We start from the raw sequence: 14,419 nt of genomic DNA, 5'->3' as shown, positions 1-14,419 counted from the left end.
ACAAAAAAAATAAAATCATGTTTAGATAGTAGCTAAAGAACAGATACATATATAAGCACAGTGTATTTGCTATATTTAAGTTACATATGGTCGGCCAATGATTATGTTAAGCCTTAATTATGGAGCAATTTTTAGGTAGAATAACTTGTCCAACCCCCTGGGCGTTATGTTGGTGAAATATGGTAAGTACCATATTATTTTCATCCAGCAATCAGCCCATGCCTGGTAACAGGCCCACCCATGTCGGATACAGTTGAGTAAAGAGTTTATGTGATGGTTCCCTGGGTTTAGTGCAGGATAAATATGGTAAAATGTTCTTTTAATGATTTCATATTGTACCACGTTAACCTAATTCAGTGTATTGGAGTCTCGTTTCAGTTATTCTTTCAGTCTTTATATATACACACATATACGATGTCCTCAGAATAATGTTCTTGGTGTCTCAAACTTCAATGTCCTACATTCAGTTAGTAATTGACCAATGTGTACACATCATAAGAGTCTCTCATATCAAAGGAAAGCTGTTCAATATGATTGACAATCAGGAAGTTCTCAGCTCCCTTATATAGACCTGTATCTGAGTCAATTACAGAGCTATAATATGCTTCCAAGATTCTACCGAACTGAAAAGTTGTAAATGTTTAATAGTAAAAAAATATATTTGCTTTTGCTAAAACTTTCATTTTTAACTGGGAACTAAAGAATAAATTAAAAATTTCAAAGAATTCAGAAATTACTGTATATCGGGAAACTTTCGCGGAGTCAAATATTCTTCCTTTGCCGATAAAATTCACGTTTGCCCATGGCCAGTGTTCATTTTTACCTTCATGTTGTGAACTAAATGCTTTCATGATAAATTGCCCACATTTATATTGGGGAGGGTGGAAAAGGTGAAAGTTAAACTGGTGGAAAATTTCCTGGTATACAGTAATCCCTCAAGAAAAACCATGAGAATATGTATTGATCTTTAAAAGTAATTAAGATATCGGTATACCTGTTGATTAGCAGGTATGAACTCTGATAACATATACCATTATCACCTGTGACATACGTCTATCACTATAAAACTGCAGGATGGTCTTCCTCATAAATCAGATTACCGTCGTGTGAGAAACTGGTACCGTATGATTCCTGAGTAGACCTTGTGACCTGGATGTCGGAATCAAAAAAAAGATTTCATTCATGATCGTGTGGATCGGACCACTCGTGCGGTGTATCGAAACATTCTGCCCGACCATCAAGGATGGCATTGTTTTGTCCCTATAGGGTCCACATACCTGGATAGGTGTGAGGTATTAGGTGGGGAAATCTTGTTAAGATAAGACACAACACCTGTATGATGTCCAGGTATGCCACTGTTGTAGAGGTTAATAACACAGACCATTATGAATCATGATTAGTTATGTTAACTCGATCGGTATTCACCCCTAAAGTCACATTTAAATCTCACCAAATCAAAGACTGGGCAAGTCCAGTTTAAAGATGTAGGGGTGAATGAGTTAAGCTTATATTCTATAAGTGAGTGCCTCCTTTAGGTACAATTTGTGGGCCATTCAGCCCAAATTTGTCTGGTAAATCGTCCGGAATCCTAATTATTCCTATTTCCTATAGCTACTGTTCTATAGGCAAGTCGCTTGTAAGTATATTATACAATAGACAGACCTGGAAAAGGAATTTTCCTGTTAAATTTGTGTTGATTATTTCCTCTATGTCCATACAAATTTACAATAAGAGGTTGCTGACCTTTTTAGTGAGTTTGAAATATCTTGAAATTATTTCCGGTAAATGTTGAAGCAAATTATTATAATAATATCATGACCAGTATTGCAGTGGATATGCATGCTTCCTGCTCGGCTGCTGTATAAGCATGAGGTCGGCGGATTTAAACTCGATGGCAGAGCCGAGATGTTTCGTGAAAATGAATTTGTAATTAACATATTTCTCTTTGCTATAGTAAATGGGCAGGCAACTCCAAATCAGAAAAGTATCGATCAAATAGAACTCTTCTTTGTTGGAGGTACATACACAGTGTGCTGGGACTCTACCTTAATATGTTCTAATCTTTTAGGCCTTAATTTAGATATTCAATGTTGGTTTGAAAATAAATCATACTGGAAGAATTGCTTTGACAATTTCTATTCCAAAATCATGTTCTGACCAAATTCACATTTAATATATAAGAAGTTTGAAATATGTACTCTTGGGAAAATAGAGATATATCTCTAGAACAGCAACTTGAGCAATACAAAAGTAAAAATGTAAATCTAAACATGCAATATAAAGGTAAAATTTCCGAAATTCTAGCATTATTCTGGAGAAAATTCAGAAATAGCTCTACCGATCGAGCTAATGTTGTATGGACGTTAAATAAATAATCTTGTATCTTGGAGGAAAGTTATTTAATGAAATAAATCTTGTTTCAACCACCCAACCTAAAAATTTTGAGTCTGAAAAAATATTTTTAAATGAACAAAGACTGCATGTTTACTACGTCAGATGATAGTGGCAGGTCAGGGTGTGGGAGTGTACATGTACGGAATGAACCTGGATTAACCATATGTACCCGATATGCTTGTACCATAGTCTTAAAAAACGGCCACCTTTGTACCGTGTCACCTGTCAAAATAATCAGGGAAGGTCACTGAAGGTCATTGACACCTCAGCGTGGACTAGCCTCATTTCTGGAAAAGCGTCAATCATCAGGGGTAAATGAACCATATTCATAATTTAAGGTACGAAATAAGAGCCAGGTTTGGTAAGAATGTGGCGGTATGTACCAGGATCTGTAATTAGGCCTATTGTGACGAGTCTTTTATAGTATTAAAGCTGGCAAGTTCAACTCTCTTCAGTTTCAATTGAAAAATACTTACATCCTATTTTCTGTTTCATTTGACACACTACACAGAGTAATGTTTGTTTGTGTAAAAGATTTTAATATTTGTATAGACTTTTTTTTTTGCATTGAATTTAAGTATTGTTTACAATGAACAAGTTAAAGCATTGATACTAAGCATAAAGTATTGAGACAGAACAATCACCAGAGGTATCTTAACCCCGACACCTACCTCATCCTCGCCAGGTGGTGGTCGTCACATGTACTTCTGGATTGAAAGTGCTTGGATCTTGTGAGTATATAGCTGGTCAGTGGTAAGATCTGGCTAGGCCTTGGTTGAATGTGTTTGAAACCAGTTTAGATAAGTATGAGGTAATTCTTGGTTGACATGCAGTGTTTGGACCTCATTAACATATATATATATAGCTCCTAATATAAGTATGAAGTAATTCTTGGTTGACAGTGTTTGGACCTCATTAATATATAGTTCCTAAGTGTGGAGTAATTCTTGGTTGACAGTGTTTGGACCTCATAAATATAGTTCCTAAGTGTGGAGTAATTCTTGGTTGACAGTGCTTGGACCTCATAAATATAGCTCCTAAGTGTGGAGTAAGTTTTGGTTGACAGTGTTTGGACCTCATAAATATAGCTCCTAAGTGTGGAGTAATTCTTGGTTGACAGTGTTTGGACCTCATAAATATAGTTCCTAAGAATGGAGTAATTCTTGGTTGACAGTGTTTGGGCAATAGTTGCTGGTAGGTTAGTTTATACTTGTTCTAGGGTAGACAGTTGCTTGTAGGTTAGGTTATACTAGTTCCAGGGTAAACAGTTGCTGGTAGGTTAGGTTATACTAGTTCCAGGGTAAACAGTTACTGGTGGGTTAGGCTATACTAGTTCTAGGGTAGACAGCTGCTGGTAGGTTAGGTTATACTACATGTAGTTCCAGGGTAGACAGTTGCTGGTAGGTTAGGTTATACTAGTTCCAGGGTAAACAGTTGCTGGTAGGTTAGGTTATACTAGTTCTAGGGTAGACAGTTGCTGGTAGGTTAGGTTTTACTAGTTCCAGGGTAAACAGTTACTGGTGGGTTAGGTTATACTAGTTCTAGGGTAAACAGTTGCTGGTAGGTTAGGTTATACTAGTTCCAGGGTAAACAGTGCGTGCACCTCAAGAGTGTAGATGATGTTGGGTATGATTCTTGATAGGAAGGGTGTTTTCGGACCCCACAAGTATTGCTGGTGTTGAGCATACATTTTGGTTGGATGTGTTTGGAGCCCTGGAGTAGAGTTTGTAGGTCTTTAGGTATAAGAATTGCCTCCCAGCAGCAAGGTCACCACATGTTGAAATATTTTCACAGTCTTAAAACACTTGTTTACATATAGCTTAGCGTCAGTAATTGGACTGCCCTTGGTGATATGGTGGCTTGTTCTTGCAGTCTTGTTGAACGTTATAAGTTTATTTATGTAAAAGAAAACAGTTTAAGGGATAGGTTCCCATCTGTACAACTTTTTGGTTAATCAACTGTTTATTTCTCGTGGAAAATTGAGAATTCTTTGGAGAAACACCAAAAGTTTTAAAACCTAAACACTATTCAGGATTTGGTTTCATAAACACTTGGAAGTTGTATCTTCAGAAACCCCCCAGATTTTGAGGGAATTTCCTTGCTTCAGGTTGTGAATTTTAGATTTCAGACTCTGTTTTACTCTAGTTTTTTGATAGCCCCCCCGCCTTCTAATGCCACATGACTAAAATCTCGCCGGCCTACGTCATAACGTTGGGAAATACCTTCGGTAACGCGAGATCTCTTCAAGTCATGTGACATTGCCCTAATTTCCATTAAAAACATGGGTTGGTATAGAAAACATTGGAAAATACTGTTCGTAATGATCTTTGAAACATGTTATTGATACCACCTAGTGCATAAATAATAGATATTTCGATCCATGTGCGACATGTGTGTGAAAGTGACAATTTGTTTCTAAAATATCAGTTTGAAGTGCAACCTGGTTGCGGGTCGCTTATTTCTCGCATATTATAGAGGGCCAGAGTTCTGATGTTAATTGACGACAGACCGATCGATATAAAAAAAAGTCGATAAAGCGTCAGAATAATTCGGACTACATAGACATTGGACATGAACTAGTGTCAAGATGGAGATGTTGATGATTGTCAGAGTTTTTATTTTTATTTCCGTTTCATATGAAACAATTTCAAAAGTGGCACCAAAGTTTGCTTGTTAGCTTGATGGAGCCTCTCTGAATTGAAAACTTTCAGACTTTCAAACATTTTCAGTGAAACAAAAACTTGATATAATATTATTAAATATTTCTTATATATTTTGGATCTATATTGAGTTATCGGTCACTCTGTCAACATTAGTGGCTTTGGTACAGAAGGTTGTTCTATGAATCATCTTTGTAAGCTGGAGTAAACGCCATACATTTTCAATTCCTTAAAATTTGATAGGTTGGTTTAAGAACGTTTGGTTATATCTTATCAGCTAAAACCTGGTGAGACAGGTTAAAAATTAACAAAAAAAGATGATAAATTGAGATGATAACAGTTAAACAATGTCATATTTTATAACATAATTTCTAGTGCATATATGTATTCGCTTTGATTTGAGTGTCAAACAAAATAATTAAAAAATTAAAGAAAAAATGATCACAAATCTGATAAATGTGCAACATATGTTGAGATTTCCTTCCTTCCCCAACTTGTTCTTGTAAAACAAAATTCAAAAACCTTTTTGGTAGTGTGTTTACTGGTGGAGCATGCATGACTCACGTCAGTTTCATCTCCTCCTTGATGCGCTGTATGAGTGAAAGCCCACTATGTAATAGTGTTATCTTCTATACAGCGAACATCTACTAGTCAACACTTTGTCAGATATGATGTTCAGGGAAGAGAATGTTTCAAGTATTTACATAACAGACAGAAATAGGAATAGGTGCTGTAAGAGAATTAAACTCAAAGTATTGTTAGTTTTAATTTCAACATTGACAAACTTCTCAAGATTTTTTTGCCATTTCTTTCAGGTTAAGAAAAATCTTCAAATGCTTGTTATCAAAGGGATTATACTTAGATAAGAAAACTAAAAAAAATCATATTTTTATGATAGAGATCATTTTTTTATGAATTTATTCACAGCTGCTATAAGCTGTAGAGGTTTAGATGTTTTGGTGATTTCGGTGGTGGTTTGAGAACAAGCTTTAGGGTAGGGAGGGAATCGGGGAATCTCGGGAGTGATGTGCCTAATATATCTAACTCCCGGAGAATTTTGTTGAGGGAACTGCCATTACTAAGTCTGATAAACTGGGAGGTGAGTGGAGGGGGTGGAAGGACTACCGGGGCTGTGGTGGAATGTCTGTACAATGCTATAAGGTGAGATAATTTATAGGAATCTTATATTGTGTCATTGCTATGTAATGTACATGTACTTCCCTGGTAACAGAGTTTTATAGCCTTGAATTGGGTTGTTGTTGTGAGTCTCTGTGCACACCTGGAATACAATCGCCACGGTAACTGTTTCACAGGTGTGGTAGATGTTGGTTTGATTTGACATTAGTGTCTTTGTATGTATGCTGGCATTAATCACGGTTAATTGATAGTACTAATTAACGAGCCCTTGTACATGTCCGTGGTATTTCTAGTAATGTGTAATTTGTGCCTATAGCCTCAGTGGTAGTAGTATCTTGATCCAAAGTTATTTAAGGTTGTATGCTACTTGTACCTGTACCTTTATACATCTGAGAAATGCATCTGCATTCCAAAAGAGTTCTACACTAGTAACATATGAAATACCTAGGAATATTTATATGTAAATGGAACAGAACACTACTGAGGTTGATAACTGGTGAATGATGATATACTGGAATTCGACACAAACAAATGCATTCACTTATAAATTTCATAATGCTAATTGAATAATTAATTCAAGGAAGGTAACCCTCACACCAATCAAATGGATACTTTTGAGGTAGCCTGTATTTTTGTCTACAGGAAAGTGGGTCTTCACTGTTTGTATGACATGTTAGAGTACTGTGATCCTATCTATTGACTCCAAAATAACCAGAATAGTTTGTTTTTAAAAGATTAATGTGTTATAACATCTTTTAGAATTATCAAGATGGCTTTTAAAAGTATATCTGTTCAAATGTCTGTGCTTCATGTGATTGATGTATTAAACCAAAAGGGTGTTCACATTCTTTCATCCAATGCAAAGTAGAACATTTCTGATATGGTAAAAGAGTATTTTTGGGATGTTATAATGGTAAATGTCATCATGCTTAAACAAGCTGTAGTAAATCAAACTGATAGTTTAAAATGTAAACCTGTTTTGGTCTCTATGATTTCCATTGTTTGTAAAATGACTGTATATGTTGATTTTTACACTTGCAGATTCGAGGGTAATGTTCAATAAAACACCCCTTGTTACGTAACATCTCTATGTCCAATGGTTGTAAATCACATCATGTAAAAATTCCATTTGTATGATGATGAGAATTGACCAATAGTTGATGTCTAGTTTATTGATCCAACGGGAGGATCGAGACATGTGATTCATTCGGCAAATATTTTGTGACTGCATAGTTTTAACTCATTCACCCCTGAAATTTCATAATGAACTCTTCCAATTCAAAGGTTGGAATAGTTCATTATAAAATTTCAGGGGTGAATGAGTCTGTCACACTTCAATTTGTGGACTTGATTGCATTAGCAGACATTCCACGATTATTGTTACGTATGCCTACTGGTGCATTTCTCCTTTGAAACGTCTTCATGCTGTCCTGCATCATGGTGAGCGCATTAGACAGATCACTACAGACAAATTGATGAGTTTTTTTTGTAATCTGACAGTTACTTTGTCTTGGGTTCATGGTTTTAAGTGCAATATGATTTGTTTCATGAACTTTTCAGACGTTTCATTATATGATATTTTCTTGTCGGATAATTAAGTAGAATTTAAGAGGGTTTTGATTTTGGTTCAATGATAAAGCAGTGGTTGGTTGCTATTGATGTTGGGATGATAAATGTATTGTCAGGTTTGCTAATGACTGGATTTGGTGTCTGACTATTGAATTAAGATGTGAGATGACGCTGATGGAATTTACATCGTATCACCTAAGATGTTGTTACAGAGTTCAAAGTGAAAGTAGACAGTTTCAGTCTGAAACATTCTATCATTTGAAATCTTATGATGTTGAGAGTTATTTTGACTAGAACAATGTGTAAAGGCTACAGTCAGAGAATAGAAAATATTTTGATATAAATTGACAAGTACAAATTTCCCTTTTCGTATATTAGTGTTTATACAAATATTTTGACATAAATTGATTAGTACAAATTTTCTTTTCGTGTATTAGTGTTTATACAAATATTTTGACATAAATTGATTAGTACAAATTTCCCTTTTCGTATATTTGTGTTTATACAAATATTTTGACATAAATTGATTAGTGCAAGTTTTCCCTTTTCGTATATTTGTGTTTATAAAAATATTTTGACATAAATTGATTTGTGCATTTTAGTTTTCCCTTTTAGTAAATTTGTGTTTATACAAATATTTTGACATAAATTGACTTGTGCAAATTTCCCTTTTCTTATATTTGTGTTTATACAAATATTTTCGCATAAATTGAATTGTGCAAATTTCCCTTTTCGTATATTTGTGTTTATAAAAATATTTTGACATAAATTGACTTGTGCACATTTCCCTTTTCGTATATTTGTGTTTATAAAAATATTTTGACAAAAATTGACTTGTGCAAATTTCCCTTTTTTATGTTTGTGTTTATGTTAGGTGGTAACTGAAAAAATGAATGTCACAAAATTGAAAAAAATGAGAGTCAATTTGTAACATTTGTGTTGGAATTATTTTGAAAGAAAAAAAATGTTGAAAAAAATGAAAATTGGTTGTTAAGAAAGTGAATGTTCCTGAGTTCTGACTAGACAAGTGATAGACGGAATCTATGCAGATCAAGGCGATACCGTTGCACACAAGTATTTGTGTGGGTTTGTCGGGACAGCAGACACTAAAGGACCTCCACCAGGAATGTTGAGGAACTCACTCATGCTGCTGAGATCAAAACAGTCTGATTAAATAGCCTGCATCATTCCTAGAGGGTTGGCCCTGAAATGTTCTGATGCCCAAGATAACAATTGTCTTATGATTAGTGGGAAAGGGTACTCCGATGATTGGAGGTGGTGATGTGGGGAGATGGAGGGGGTGGGGGTGGAGATGTGGGGGTGTATTGTGGGAGGCCCCAAGGCTCCGAGTCTGATTGTATCTGTTGTATTATTGGGCCAAAGTCAGCTGGTTTAATTGGTCATGAAATAGAAGAAAAGGAAGAAAATGGTTTGATATCTTGCAGTGAATAGGGCAGTGGAACCTGTTCAATTGTTTAACAATGCTTGCTTCAATTACCTGTATTTGAATTCCACATAGTAATAATTTAAATATTCTGGTTAAACTTCACTCAAAACTCATAATATTGATAATTTTAACTCCCTCATCCCGTAGAACTGGTTGATTATTGAGCATATTTAACAGATTCAGACCTCCCTGTTCCCATTCCTCATCAACCACAGTACAGGTAAAAACAGTTTACGTTTCCTAAGCTAACACAATTTGCAGATTGTGCTAATTTTAAAAGAAGTTACAAATAGATGAAATCTGTTTGAGTATGTGTTTATTTCTGATAAAATAAGTAAGTTCTTGTTTAAGAATTGTCTCCCAATGTTTGTGTAGATGTTGTATGATAGAGCTCTCACACTGGTACATAATGTACTCGTACTCTATCTCTTCCTGGTGTTTTTCAGTGTGAAGGACTTTAACTACCCCCCCTCCTTTCCTTTTGTCAAATAGGGATAAAAACAGGTGTGTATGATAGTATATCATATCTGTAATAGTGGCGTCTGTTTTGTATTATATAACACATTCAAGGATATAGGGTAAAGAAACATATGATTTACTGCCAGTAATTTTTAACAGTACACGATAACTGTCGGTAAGGTATATAAAACAGCTATGGGTTTACCTCTACGATACTATAAATCTGCACCCAGGGTCAAAATTGTTATTAGAAAATGTTCCAAAAGTTTATAAATGTCGGCACTACTAGGTCAGCTGATCTTATTGTTTACCTGTCAAACCATTGTTCTAGCCAGGTGTACGGTCGAGTAATCAGAATGACGACTATTGTATCTTTATAACTCATACGATATACCTGTAAACGTACAAGCGTTGAGGATCTCACATAATTATGGATAATTTTGAAATATCGCGTGTTTCCTTTTCGTAAGATGAGATGGAAGGCACTTGGTCATAACGGCTGATTTGTTTTCAATGGACAACTCTATACCTGTCCTGGTATTACCTGTCAAACTTAACTTCCTGTCGACTTTTATCGGCAGAAATAATCACCAAACTGGAGGAATTCAAATCATCACAAGGTATATATATATTTTGTACTGAAAAAACTTCTGGGGAGAAGTTGTTAAATTAATTTATCTAAAAAATAACTATACAAAAAAAACATATATGTAAAATTTGATGTTTTAAGAGATACCCTAATGGGTCTGCTAGAATTCATTTTAGAAAAGGATAAAATATTGCTTGCTTGTGGAGGAAAACCTTGATAGTTGACTAATTGAGTCTTATGTAGGTATGAGGGCATCAGGAACAATCTTCATGAGGAGAGAATTTCCACAAAAACCTTTACCTATGCATAATAATTGACTCTTTTACACTATATAGCCTCTAAGCCATGATAGCCTCTAAGCCAGGATAGCCTCTAAGCCAGGAATTGGTAAAAATTGACATAAACATTGCAAATGTTACAATTAATATAGTAAATGTTCTAGATAACATACAAGTGAACATTTTGAGAATTACAGAAAAATCATTGGTATACTGAAGATACATTGCGAAAGCTAATCATTGGAAGTGTTTATAATGATTGTTTGGATCATTTTTGTAAGGTAATATGTCTATGTTGCAAACTACATTTTGATGGTAGATTCTTCTGGTAATCAAAATGGCAAATTAATGACACCACTGATTGCTTGAGATGAAGTCTCGTTTGAAAACTATTTTAGACATTCAAATTTTATAAAAACTTTAAAATTGTTTAAACCAAGAACTCTATGAGTCTAATGACACCATGAATACTAAAATGATCTTAACTCATTCACCCCTGAAGACACGTTTGAACTCTTCAAATTCAAAGGTTGGAATAGTTCATTATGAACTTCAGGGGTGAATGCATTAGTTAAACGGCACTGCTAAAAACTGAGGCTGAAAATCAAGACTGTATGTAGAATAGGGAGACTTGAAAAATTCCATATCTTTCCCCTGTTCTTCAAAGTACTTTTGTATATTATTGGGTAATTTGAGGGTATTTATGGTTATATTTAAAAAAATATATAGATATATAGAAGATTTGTTTTGTAAAGTGTTAATATCTTCTGCAGTAAGGTGCATCACCCACTTAATTACATTATAGACGATTTGATAGTTCAGAGCACCTAACTCTCAATGCGCTACAGCCATCTGTAAATTGTTCTATGCTTAAAAATTTGCCAAACACCAGCGGAGGGGTTGTTATAACTATAGGCAGCTGTGTCTAACATCGCTGGTGTTGTGAGGCAAACGGATTCTAAAATTAACTTTGGGAGAGCTTTCATGTTTTCTCCAGGAGTCTGAGAAAGAAATTAGTCTCTAATATTGTACAGGTAAGATGTTGTAGTCCTCCCTGTCGGTAGCCCAGGCGAGGATGGGATATAGTTTTGTCAGCTTCATCATGCCTTGACAGATTGTGTTAAAATTTGCATTTCTGTTAGCTGATATCATGGTTTGATTACTACTTGTAATTAGTCCTGTTTCTGTACTGTTCTAACCCATATTTGTTATGTCAGGGTAAATAAATGTAGGATGCAGTTACGGAAAACGTTGAAGTATTTTTTTTCCCTGTTAAGCTAACTAAACTTTGAAATAATTTGGCTAGAAGCCTAATTTAGCTTAGAGTATAGTGCAGACATATGTACATGGTACAGACAGCAAGTGTGTGTTTCCAAGGTTGCTCATATTAAAATGTTTTTTGGGGGGTAATGACCAAGCTAACCATACGATCTGATACGAGAATTGCAAAGCTAACCTTACGATTCGATTCAATATCTAACCTTGTATAGTAGCTTTAGGTATTAATACTTATGATAACGGCCAAGTTGACCATACAATATTTAACCTTGTATAGTAGCTTTAGGTAAAATACTTATGATAACGGCCAAGTTGACCATACAATATTTAACCTTGTATAGTAGCTTTAGGTAATATACTTATGATAACGGCCAAGTTGACCATACAATATTTAACCTTGTATAGTAGCTTTAGGTAATATACTTATGATAACGGCCAAGTTGACCATACAATATTTAACCTTGTATAGTAGCTTTAGGTAATATACTTATGATAACGGCCAAGTTGACCATACAATATTTAACCTTGTAGAGTAGCTTTAGGTAATACTTATGATAACGGCCAAGTTGACCATACAATATTTAACCTTGTATAGTAGCTTTAGGTAATACTTATGATAATGGCCAAGTTGACCATACAATATTTAACCTTGTATAGATGCTTTAGGTATTAATACTTATGATAACGGCCAAGTTGACCATACAATATTTAACCTTGTATAGAAGCTTTAGGTATAATACTTATGATAACGGCCAAGTTGACCATACAATATTTAACCTTGTATAGAAGCTTTAGGTATTAATACTTATGATAACGGCCAAGTTGACCATACAATATTTAACCTTGTATAGAAGCTTTAGGTATTAATACTTATGATAACGGCCAAGTTGACCATACAATATTTAACCTTGTATAGAAGCTTTAGGTATTAATACTTATGATAACGGCCAAGTTGACCATACAATATTTAACCTTGTATAGTAGCTTTAGGTAATATACTTATGATAACGGCCAAGTTGACCATACAATATTTAACCTTGTAGAGTAGCTTTAGGTAATACTTATGATAACGGCCAAGTTGACCATACAATATTTAACCTTGTATAGTAGCTTTAGGTAATACTTATGATAATGGCCAAGTTGACCATACAATATTTAACCTTGTATAGATGCTTTAGGTATTAATACTTATGATAACGGCCAAGTTGACCATACAATATTTAACCTTGTATAGATGCTTTAGGTATTAATACTTATGATAACGGCCAAGTTGACCATACAATATTTAACCTTGCATGTATAGAAGCTTTAGGTATTAATACTTATGATAACGGCCAAGTTGACCATACAATATTTAACCTTGTATAGAAGCTTTAGGTAATATACTTATGATAACGGCCAAGTTGTCCATACAATATTTAACCTTGTATAGTAGCTTTAGGTAATACTTATGATGTCAAGTTGACCATACAATCTTTACCCTTGTATACATGTAGTAGGCAATACTTACGATAATGGTCAAGCTTACCTCGATACAATTCTCATGAACCTTGATCTGTTTTTTTGTAATAATAACCATCAACTTCCATTATATTTATATGGTACCTTAAGTAGTTTATTCAGTCTCAGAGATACCACATTCTTGTGACTTACGGACACATTTTTTTAACGAGAGATGCACTGTGATAGTGTATACCTCTCAACTTTCGTAAACCCATCAATTTATTCAAGACAAAACATGTTGTAAGGCAGCCTTAACAGTTAAAATAACTTTAAATGCAAATACTTTTGAATTTTAAATTTCAAATCATTTGAACGTTGAGGCCTTGACATGTCAACAGGGAAATTCTTGTGAAATTGTGTTGTACTTTTGTTTGTATATATCATGGTCATGAAAAAGCTTGATTTCAGTGGCTGCATTCAAAGCACATTACTGATCCTGCTAACTAATTAATTGTTAACTGATGCAATGGTATTGTGTACCTTAAGTTACACTGTTAATATCGGGGGGAAAACTATGTGGCACGGCACCTGTATCCGGGCAGGTGCCGTTAATTGGCACTGTAGGATTATTATGGAGTTGGAAGAAATCTTCAGTTTTTGGGTAAGAGCCTAATTAAGAATTATCTTCTAAGAAACTGAACAAAAGAAAGTTAATTTTTTATATCTATTAGAATTAGATTAATAAAACATCTCTATTATTACCCTATCAGATGAGGAATTGTATAGTATCCATTGTCCCTACAGAGTATAATGGTCTGACCCTAATCAATGGAAAGAATGGTCCATTGTGGAATGTAGGGGTCAGATTGTCGATGTTCATCAATGTACATTTTCACCAATAAGAAACATACACTCAAATTGTATATATGTGTAAAGGATGTCAGTTGCAATTTACTCACAAGGGTGAATTAAAAAACAGGTAAACCTTATTTTTGTCAAGTAAACAGTAACTGCATTATGAATGTGTATGATGTGATACCTGGGAAGGGTTTACAGTTAATTATATGCCATTGCCTAGGTACACGGTTATACATGTACTGTACTTAAAAGAAATGACATTGACGTGGCTGATTTAGTACTGGGCCGGTGGAGGGGGCCTAATGAG

General features: G+C 34.7%; 1 protein-coding gene across 8 annotated transcripts in view; it reads left to right on the top strand.

Moving 5' to 3' along the window:
* LOC110449351 overlaps nucleotides 1-14,419 on the top strand; it is a 192,367-nt gene that overhangs the window by 33,274 nt on the left and 144,674 nt on the right. Inside the window, exon 1 of one of the 8 annotated variants that reach the window (XM_021496163.1) lies at nucleotides 6,107-6,215. The exons of the other annotated variants lie outside the window; for them this stretch is intronic. The gene's annotated coding sequence lies outside the window, so the exon portion shown is untranslated. Of the gene's footprint in view, nucleotides 1-6,106; nucleotides 6,216-14,419 lie in introns of those variants that run through there. 8 annotated transcript variants of the gene reach the window in all.

The sequence above is a fragment of the Mizuhopecten yessoensis genome, unplaced genomic scaffold (genome assembly GCF_002113885.1).
Source record: "Mizuhopecten yessoensis strain PY_sf001 unplaced genomic scaffold, ASM211388v2 scaffold4583, whole genome shotgun sequence".
NCBI classification, from domain to species: Eukaryota; Metazoa; Mollusca; class Bivalvia; order Pectinida; family Pectinidae; genus Mizuhopecten; species Mizuhopecten yessoensis.
Note: the sequence above shows the minus strand (reverse complement) of the source record. Positions and strands in the feature narration are given on the sequence as shown.